This window comes from Myotis lucifugus, unplaced genomic scaffold (genome assembly GCF_000147115.1).
Source record: "Myotis lucifugus unplaced genomic scaffold, Myoluc2.0 scaffold_52, whole genome shotgun sequence".
In the NCBI taxonomy this organism is placed as follows: Eukaryota; Metazoa; Chordata; class Mammalia; order Chiroptera; family Vespertilionidae; genus Myotis; species Myotis lucifugus.
Genome location: NW_005871100.1, coordinates 954,826 through 965,491, shown reverse-complemented (window position 1 = coordinate 965,491; position 10,666 = coordinate 954,826).

Here is a 10,666-nt window from a genome sequence, read left to right as displayed (position 1 = left end):
AAGGGCATGGACCTTGGGTCAGGCCTACGCTCAGGTCTCAGTTGAGTATCCACCTAGTGAGAAATTAACCTCTCTTAGCCTAATTTTCTGTGTGTATAATAGTAATTCCTATGCTCCTCCTCGGGGCCAGGACTAGGGAGAGGTAAATGAGAGATTCACCTTGGATGCAATATTTATGGGGGGGCACCAAAAAAAACTCAGTAATCAAAAAATATTACTCTAATTTAACACTTTATTAAAAAATCAAAGTTAATGCAAAAATCTCATGAAGAACACAAGTTCAAAATTTAATGAAAACAGTATTTGGCCCTGCACTGTCACCACTCCCCTCACTCTTTTTGTCCTGCCCTTGTCTTGGATTTCCATGCGCACTCAATGCAGGTGCTAACAACCCCCAGCTGGTGCCTGGCCTTTCATCCAACCTGAGTTCTCTCTAAAACAGTGGTTCTCAACCTTCCTAATGCCGCGACCCTTTAATATAGTTCCTCATGTTGTTGTGACCCCCAATTTCATTCTTACAAATTGAACATAATTAAAGCATAGTGATTAATCACAAAAACAATATGTAATTATATATGTGTTTTCTGATGATCTTAGGCGACCCCTGTGAAAGGGTCATTCGGCCCCCAAAGGGGTCGTGACCCACAGGTTGAGAACCGCTGCTCTAAAACAAGATGCCCAGAGTGGCTCACAGGCTGGCGTTGATCCGTAAACCACTGCTGGTCTGCAATTAGGTGTATTAAGTATAGAAGTTATGAGTGTTTGTATATTTTTATTATAATTGGACAGAATGATTTTATGTCTGTTTAATCTATTTAAAAATTTGGGCTCTTATTTTGTATGTCTTCTGCTTCTTTTCTTTTTTAGCAACTTATTTTTGTTGTAATTTACAAATGTTTTGGTGAGCGGTGGTTTTTATAATTTTATAAAACTGGTCCTTCATCACAGATGATTGAAGAAGCATTTATCTTAAGTTTGAGACAGCTCAGAAGGTCTGTGCTTTTCTAGAATTCATTCATTTGCTCCTCGTATGGAGATGAATCAATGGGAGGATGTGGTCCAGACAGTACTAGCTCCAGGAGCCCCCAGTATCCTTGCAATCCATGCAAATGGCGCCTCCTGGTGTTGTGAGCATAGCCAGCCCACCAGGATCCACTCTGAATCCTCTTTCTTACCTGTCAGGGTGGATTTCATTTTTCACTCCTTATTCATTGCTTGCTGCTGCGTTTATCTGGACAAGGTCTCCATCCGTTCATCCATCCAGGCAGCAGAGGCTTAGGAGCCCCTACTGTGGGTGGGGCACACCCCCAGATGCTGGGAATACAGTGATGAGAAAATCACACATGGTGCCTATTCTCACTGAGCTTACAGTCTCATAGACAGGCTAGATGCACAATTACACAAATAAATATATCAATGGAAAACTGCTGAAGTACCATAAAAACACACAAAATGCTCTGATAAATTAGAGAGCAAGACTTACTTACACGGGGTGTTCAGCAAAGCCCTCCCTGAGGACAGAAACCCAGAAATGACAAGGTCTTACCCATGCAAACAGCCAAGGAGAAACCTTTATTAAGCAGAAGGAAGAGAACACATTAAACCCACGGGAAAGGGCCTGTTGTGCTCCGGGGCCTGCAAGGAGTGCAGTGTGAGTAGACAGAGAGGGGGCCTCTGGTGAGCTGGGAGGTGGCCAGCCACAGCAGGCAGTATCTGTAGGCTGTAGTGAGTGTGTGCTTTCCCCTCTAAATGCAATGAGATCTGCTCCAACTTTAACACATGGGCCCCATCTTTGAACTGCTTATTATTTGGGATTGATTTAAGTGTGATTGACACAAGCCAATTCCACCTGACAGGCCTCCTGCAGCTGCTGCGGTGGACACTGTGTTCATCTGTGCAGGTGCCTCCACCACTGCCTTCATGACTGCTCCTCCCCCGGCACTTACCTCTGTACAGATCCTGACCCGGGGGACAGGTTGGGCAGCTGTAATCTGCTTGGATTTAGTGATTGGGCATGGGAAGTCCATAAGGTGAACCCATCAGGTGGGTTCTCTGGAGTTTATTCTCCCTGGAACCAACAGGAGAGCCATGTGCCTTTGTGCTTGGCCTCCATGCGCCTGTGGCCTCATTGTCTGCCTCCAGAAGAAACCTGTGCACACAAGGAGCAAACGGAGTCCCAAACAGGCAGGCTAACTGAAGGGGTAGATGGATAAAAAGTTGCGGTGGTCTGAGTCACTAGTCTCAGTCCCAGAGCCTTCCACCCTGCCCTGGTTCTTTCATTAACCCAGAAACCTTCTAATAAGTCCTTTTTTGTCCCCAAAGATATTTTTTCCCGTTGGTTTTTTAGAGAGAGTGGAAGGGAAGGGGCGAGACAGAGAGAAACATTGATGAGAGAGAGAGACATCAATTGATTGCCTCCTGCACATGCCCCGACCCGGGCCAGGGATCGAGCCTGCAACCGAGGGACATACCATTGAGGAGAATCAAACCTGAGACCCTTCAGTCCAAGGGCTGATGCTCTAACCACTAGCTAGGGCTTAATAAGCCCTTTGTACTTCGTGTTTTGCCTACGCTTGTTTGAGTACTGAAACTTCAAAGACATTAGGACTGCAGCCTCCTTGGCTCCTTCCCCCTCCAGAGCCATCCTTTCCCACATCCCCACCTTGCCCAGGACTCCACTTCCCTCGTCATGTTTTAAATGCAGTGATGGAGAGGCCACATCTCCCAAAGTAACCCTCAGAAACCCTTCTACCATTGGCAAACTCAATTGGACTGTTTCTCAATTTTTTGAGACGCCCTTTGTCATAGTGGCACTTAGCGAATGGTAAGCTCATAAGTCAGTATTTTCCATGAATTATGTATGGTCCTTAAGATAGGACCTATACATATCAACCTTTCATAGGCACACACAGAGATACACGCACAAGTGCACACACACACACACACACACACACACACACGCACATGCATTCTAACGGATGTTTAGGGCGGTTTGGAAACACTGCCTCTCTCCATAGCCATTTAACAATTCACCCTTCAGCAGGTATCCACGTGTCTTAATGCGTCTGAGCTTTCGGAGGCTGGCCAGTGCCAGCAGGAGCAGTTTGTCGCGGTGGCTGCAGACTGTCATATGCCCATCTATCCATCTACTTCTCCCTCTCTGTGTCAGGTGACCTTTAGGATTCGTTGAAAAATCCAGATGTTCAATCTGGCTTGGAAACCCCTGGAGGACTGGCTGCTGGTATGTTGCAGAGATGCATGTAGATGTTTTAAACTGCAAGTGATAAGTTATGGGAAGGTGGCTTGTGAAAGTCTTGGGAGGAATGATTTATTGTTGGAAATTGGATGTTTCTGTGGCTTACTCCACTTTTAAGAATAAATTCTACTAAAGTCATACTATCGTGCTCGTCACTGTAAATATGAAGGTGTGCCCACTTTAGAGAACCATTTATACAAAATTCTCGACTTCAAAACACATGAAGTACACACTTGTTATGTGAATTCCAAAATAATTCTCTTAATACGTTTTTCCTACCCCAGGATTCTGATAGATATCCAGCATCTCTGGCCCCTTCAAAGTGGATTGTTTGTGACTTCTTGTATCTGTTTAGAAGAAACAAAGGTTTTGAGTAAGGAAGGGAATGCATGTCCTCTGTCACCACAGTGTCAACTCGTAAGATTTAATCACATGGCTTTCCCAACAATAAGATTTGATAACTGACTTGTTACTTTTGATCTTGGGAGATGTTTTGCACTTCCGGAGATTCAGGAGGCTCTATGACTGACACGAAGACTCTAGGTGGCGGTTAGTGTGGCAGATTTTGTGAGGTGGCCCCTGAGAAATGTCCCTGGATTCTCTTTACCACCTGGGTGCTAGGTGATAGGGGGTGGGGCAGAAGCCTGAACTTGGAGCCAGAAACCTGCATTCCAGCCTTTGAGATTAGGCTCCAGTATCAGCCATCCATGTCAGCCTTTGGCAAGTCACTTATTCTTCAGACTTCAGGTTCCTTGTTTACATGTGGGAACAATCCTGGCCCAAACCCTCGATGTTGTCATGGGATTTAAACGAGATTTACTTGTGAAAATGCTTTCTAATCTATTAAAAAATCACACAAAGGTTCATTGTCATTCTTTTTATGTTGTCTGTAAAATCATGGTGCTCCTTCTGTCCAGCATGCTCTGTCCCGCACTGTCTCAAGGTGTACCAGTTCAGAGTCCAGCAAGAAGCAGAATTCACCCCCAGTTTTTTATTTTAAAAAATATATATCTTGTTTATTTCAGAGAGGAAGGGAGAGGGAGAGAGAGATAGAAACTTCAATGATGAGACTCATTGAGCAGGTGCTTTCTGCACACCCCCTACTGGGGATTGAGCCCGCAACCTGGGCATGTGCCCTGACCGGGAATCGAACCATGACCTCTTGGTTCATAGGTTGATGCTTCGCCACTGAGCCACTTTGACCAGGACATCCCAAATTTTTTAATGCTTAAGGGAATGACCATGAAAGGTGAGAAACCTAGATAGTAGAAGTAGTGCGAGGCCTTGCTACCTGTCAGGCCAGAGGTACTGGGGCTGGGAGCTGGACCATGGAGGAGGGCCACCCCATGGGAGCTGTAGTCATGGAAGCCCTCAGTCCCCACTTGTCTGCAAAGGCTCAGGCCATAAGCATGAAACAGTAGGAGAAATAATGCCCCCACTCTCCCTCCTCCTGCCAGGGGCTCCCCTTGGCCAAATCCCATTGGAAGCTGGTCGGGAAGGGAGTCAGAGCAGGGAAGAGTGGAGCATGGATGAGGCAAGTGGTGAATCACCAGTTCACCTGGCTAGTTCCTTGTTGATCTTGAACTCTCATCTCTTCAGGATGCACCCAATCTAAAGGACTTTGCACCAATCCTTTTCAACCTCATCACCTTATTGTATTTTCTTCATAACACTTATCACCACTTGAAATCATTTCACCATTTATTTGCCTGGTTAGTTATTGTTTGTCTTCCCTTCCTAGAAGTTTCCCTCCATGACCTTGTTGGTGTCCTTCACTGCTGTAACTCTGGAACTTGGAACATAGAAATGTTTGTTTAATATGTACTGAATGAGTAACGATGGCAGAGTAACTCAGGAGGAGGTAATACGGTTAAAGATGCCATCCCATGGACCCCTGGGCTGAAACTATATGGGCAGAAACGGTCTTTGTTCCTACCCCTGGCTGAGTCACCAGTCAAATCTGACCATTCTGAAGAACAGACTGCCACTCCCACCAGAGCTGAGGCATGCTCGTTAATGTCATTCCCTCAAAGACTCTTTGTTCCCTCAGTGTTCTTTGCCCGGTGCAGCAGGACTAGTTTTCCATGACCAAGGCCTCTCGTCTCCTATTTGCATGTGGACGTGCTCCTCTCCACACTCCTTATTGTACTGTGTTGTTGCCCAGAAGGTCTGCCCCAGAGCCTTGAGTGCCACATGGTACTGGCAGCCATGCTGGTAACCCCTTACACGAGTATAAAGTGCATTAGGGAGTAACAAGTACATCTACAGTCATCATCTTTGAATCCTGACACTACCCTAGGAGAAAGGTGTTATTATTATGTTTTTGTTTCTTAAATAAGAAAGGTGAGGCTCAAAGAGGTTAGATAACTTGCCGTGTAGGCAAAATGGAGCTTAGTATCTAAGTCAGTTCCCTCGAGAGCTGTTTCCTATATCAGTGTCGCTGAAAAGAACCAAAAGAATGTAGAAGTCCACAGGCAAAACCTGTCACTGACAAGGAAAATCCATGAGGAGGAGACCTGGAAGAGCCTATGTTGCAATTGGAGTGGGTTCATTCAGCTTCTGTCAGTTGATCAGGGAGTTTGGTCAAGTAACAAAGACATGGATTTTGGACTCAGATCTAAGTTTAAGACCTTACCTTGAAACACATTTACTTTTTGATTTTAAGTAAGTCACTTCTCTCTGAGTCTCAGTTTTCTTGTCTCTTAAATGGGTGAACATCACATGTCTCCCAGGGTCCTTTGAGAATTAACTTGCCCCAAATCTCACCCTTATCAAAGGGCACACCCAGGCTCTGATGCTCGAGTGTGCCCTGTGAGATAATAGCATTGCACATGAGACAGAAGTTCCCCCGTCTCCTAAATCTCATTTGCCCACTTGGCCAACCTCAGTGATTTGCCTGCCCATTGCTAGAGAAAATGAGGAGGGAAATGGGACTTGGCATAATGTGTCCTTGACTTCCAGCACGTGTGAGTCTGAGGAAGTAGAGGAAGCAGGAGATAGGGGCTGAGGCAGAAGGTCCATCCATATTCCTCTTGATAGGAAATTTATCTGGAATAATCCAGGGCTTGAGTCTGTCCCTTCCAAAAATAAAAGAAAGACTATTCCAAGATCCTTTGCCTGCCTCTCCCATCCCCCCACCTCCACTTTTCAGTGCTCTCACTGAGGGGAAACAGAAAGCTCGTGGCCCCCTTTGATCCAGGCCCTGGGGACCCACATGAAGCAAAGGACAGGAGGCTCCCCTTCTGCTCTTCCTGCTCGACAGCAAGAAACAGCCACCCGTCCCCGAGGGAAGCGGACCTCACCACTGATGTGAGCAGAAACTGCCGGGGTTGCATCCCGTGATGACCGTGAGCGGGGAGTCTTTGCTGCTCAGGAGGGCAAGTGGACTTTGCAGTTAATCAAGCAGCCGAGGAGGCATCGTAGTTAATCACATCAGATAGTGTGGCATCAGCTCTATTCGAAACAAAAGAAGGGCAGAGGTCACCAGTGATACCAGGCAAAAGACATGGCAGGCAGAGGAATGTTCCAGCTCTGAGCTACTGTTTAAAAAAGAAAGATGAAAATATGCTGGTTGGGATTTTAACGTGGGTCAAGGTCATTTGAAATGTGCACGGTGGTTATTCTTGTGAAGCACAATCAGCAGGGCTGAAGACCTGGACTCAACCTCAGAGCCTCTGAAATGGGGATCGGCAGCCTTGGCCAGTGGAGAGCTTTGCATTTCTATTCATGTGTTCAGCAGAGTGGGGACACATGGGTGGTCATTAGGGAATATGTGGGGTGGATTCAAACCACTGATAGTAGGGAGTGAATTAGGGTGACCTTCAAGGCTTGCAGGATCTAACATTGTTTAAAGTGGGCAGGGAGCACATCTATATAATGAGAGCAAGGCTTGTACCCCTACTGTTGGTTAGCAGATGTTAATCTGAGCAGCAACTCATACAGTGATACCAAGTGTTGTTTCTGGGCCTCTACATTTCAGCAATGTCTCCAATGCTTGAGCACAAATGCTCATGAAGTGTTTGGATACCTCACAGAGGTCTGAGGGAGCATGCAAGATTTTCTTCAGCTACTAGCTGTTTGTTGGAGATCTGTGCATTTGAGAGGGTCAGCCAAGTTCATGATCAGATTTGAAAATGTTTTACCGGAAGTAAATCTTCAGGGGAAAGGAGACAGGCATTCTGTGAGGCACTTGAGTGGAATTATCCCTGCATCCTCACAGTGACACAGTGAAACACATATGATCATTGAAATTCTTGTAGAAAAGGAAACCAAAGCTCAGAATGGTTTCCCAACTGAAGAGAGGCCACACAGCAATGAGCAGAATCTGATTTTAAATACAGGCCTTTATATTTCCAAAGTTCCCAAATCTGGATGGTTTGGAGGAAATTGGGGAAGGTATTTAGTCCACTGCTTCTAAAACTTGCTCTGGGTAAAACCTCCGATCCTGGTGAGAGATGCATGGTCTGGGAAGGTGGGAAGCACTGCTGAGCCCACCTGCTTTGGGAGATTCTCAGTGCACGTTTTCGGTAAAGGTCCTAAGAATTCCTGCTCTGAGCACTGTTTGTGCTTAATCAACACTGTCCAAATGTATTTGACCGCCAGGCTTCTCCCCACCACCATTCGTGGTTGTTGTTGCTGTTCAGGTTGTTGTTGTTGTTGGTCTTTGTTTCCATGTAGTAATAATATACATTAACATTCCCTGGGCCTTGGATTATAATTTGTGAAACCCCATTTATCTTATGAGACAATCAAGGTCATAGCAGGGACAGGCAATCATCAGTATTCTTTTTGTGTATGTTTGTGTGCCTGTGTGTGTGTGTGTGTGTGTGTGTAAGAGAAACAGAGAGGGAAATCCAGTGCACACCTGAGAACCTGAGCCCTATCAACAGTCTAATTGGGAAGAGGGAGCAGGTGAATGCAGATCACCAAGTTCTGTCACTTCACTTCCTTTCCCTGCAAGCAGCTCAAAGACTGCTCCAACTTCCTCCTTCCCCTTCTGTTATTACATGAATAGTGCAAATGGGGGTTTCATGGGAAATAATTCCATCAGGAATTAGCCTGTTTTGCTGGTGGTGGGCACTGGGGAGAGAAGAGAAAGGAGGTAGAGACATGAATCTACTTCCTGGCATGGACAGAAGATGCTAGAGCTGGGAGGTGACAGGGTGTACCAGCTTCTCTTGGGAAGGCTGACCAGGGGTTAGGACCCAGATTCTCTGAGCCATTGCATTTGTGCCTCTGACCCACCGACAGCCAGGGGTAGAGAGAGAGGCTGCCAGGGAAATTTGAGGGTATCCTCCGATGGAACTGCAGATTTCCGAGTCTGCCTGGGCATACCCTCCACCACAGTTCCATGTCTCAGCAACATGAGGCCGGACTGGATGATATATAAGGTTTCTAGCAGATTAATGCATGAAGATTGGTGATTTGAACCATCTTTACAACAGAGTTACTAAACACTGATCATTATGGCACTTGGAAAGTAGCCAGAGCAGGCCCTCCTAGCTTCTTCCTAAAATGCTCATGAAGGGACAGAATAAGAGAAAATCCAAAGTATTAGAAACTGAGATTTATAGACAACTTATTATCAGGATTTAGAATGCCTTGTCACTAAAAAACACACAAATAGAATTATTTTAGAAAAAAAGGAAGTACCAATTGGTGTCATGACCCAGTTTAATGTCATAAAACAGTATCACTAATGAAATAATGGATGTTCTCTTCCTTCCACATTATCTCCTCAGACTTAAGAATGAGGACCTGTACCCACAACAGTGTGTTAACCCCCAGTCTTTCACCCCCCACTTTGCTAACTCTAAGGCAGACCCTATAAATTCTTTCACCCCCCACTTTGCTAACTCTAAGGCAGACCCTATAAATCTTAGAACTCAACTAGGTGATGTGGAGGGCGGGGCTTGGGCCGCGTGCATTCTGGAAAGTTCCACCCTATAAAGAAAACAGAAGAAAAACGTTTACAGAGTACAGCAAGTTTAGCATGATCAGATTCCCTAATTGTTTGGACTCACAGCAGGAGAGAGGTAAGGCAGGAGGGCAGCAGGAAGATGATGCACTGGTTGAAAGCCTGCTAGAGATGGTCATAGAGCTTGAATATGTGCTCACCAACCTGCCCTTGGACTTCAACTTTCAACAAGTGGAAGCAGAGCAAGAAAAGGGCTCCTTTCACCCTGTGTGTCAACATGGCGAATTGCTAGATCTCACTTTTCTTTAAGGATGGGCAATAGCAGTAAGAAAACAGCATGGGGCCAATGATGGAAAATAACCTCCAACAAGGACATTTGGGTTATCATTGGAGAAAATAAGGAAAGGAAGATATTTCTACAAATCATCCATTCAGGAGCCCAAAGAAAATTTGGGGAAGGAGTTTGGTATGTTCAGCATTGAACAAAAAGACATGATCTGTGTGGAACATGAGTAGAAGCCATGAAGAGAGAGCTGATTGAGAGTAAAAGGTTGGACTCTAGAATTAAAATAGACTTAAAAGAGAAATTCAAAGAATCTCAAAAAAAACTGTAGCAGCATTACAGTTTACATTGAAAGGGAATATAACTGTGGTATAAAAACATACCAGTATATGAAAGACAAATTTGTAAAATTTTTCCAGAAAGCAGAAGCCATATGCAAGTAGAGGGGAAAATCACCAAGCAAAAAAAGACAATAAGCACTAAAGACAAATATAAATGGCCAATTTGCAAATAATTATTATTTCTGAATGAAACCCTGCAAAAAGAAGAGATATCTACACTAATAAAAGAGAAACATGCAAATTGGTGTCACTCTGCTATGCCCACCAGCCAATCAGATGAGTATGCAAATTAACCCAACAAAGATGGTGGTTAATTTGCATACGCAGGCGCAGAGCAAAGACTGAAGACTGAAGACTGAAGACTGAAAACTGAAGAGTCTTGGCTTCTCTGCTGCAGCCGGACCAAAGGCCTGGGTCCTGGGTGCCGGAGGAAAACCGGTGCTGGCAGCCAGGGGAAGGAAGGCCTATTGCGTGAATCTTCATGCAACAGGCTTCTAGTAGAATTATAATAGAAGAACATTTTCTGCAGATTCCATGTAAAGTCAAAGAAATGACACATACACCTACCTAGACATTTGCATAAAGATAAACAAAAAGGATAAAGATAAAAATCAATTATGATTCAAATAAGAAAAACAGGTTTTCTGCAGAGAAACACACATTAATTTAGCTCAGTTTTTCATTTATAACCTTAAATGCCAGTAGAAAATAAAGCAATGTTTTTTCTCTCTCAATGTAGTTTTTTTAGACCCAAGAATTTTATACTTGGTCAATTATGAGAAGGCAATAGAAATATATTTTCTGACAAACAGAAACTTGTCAAATACACCAATCACATAGATACCTTACCTGATGAAACTATTTGAAAA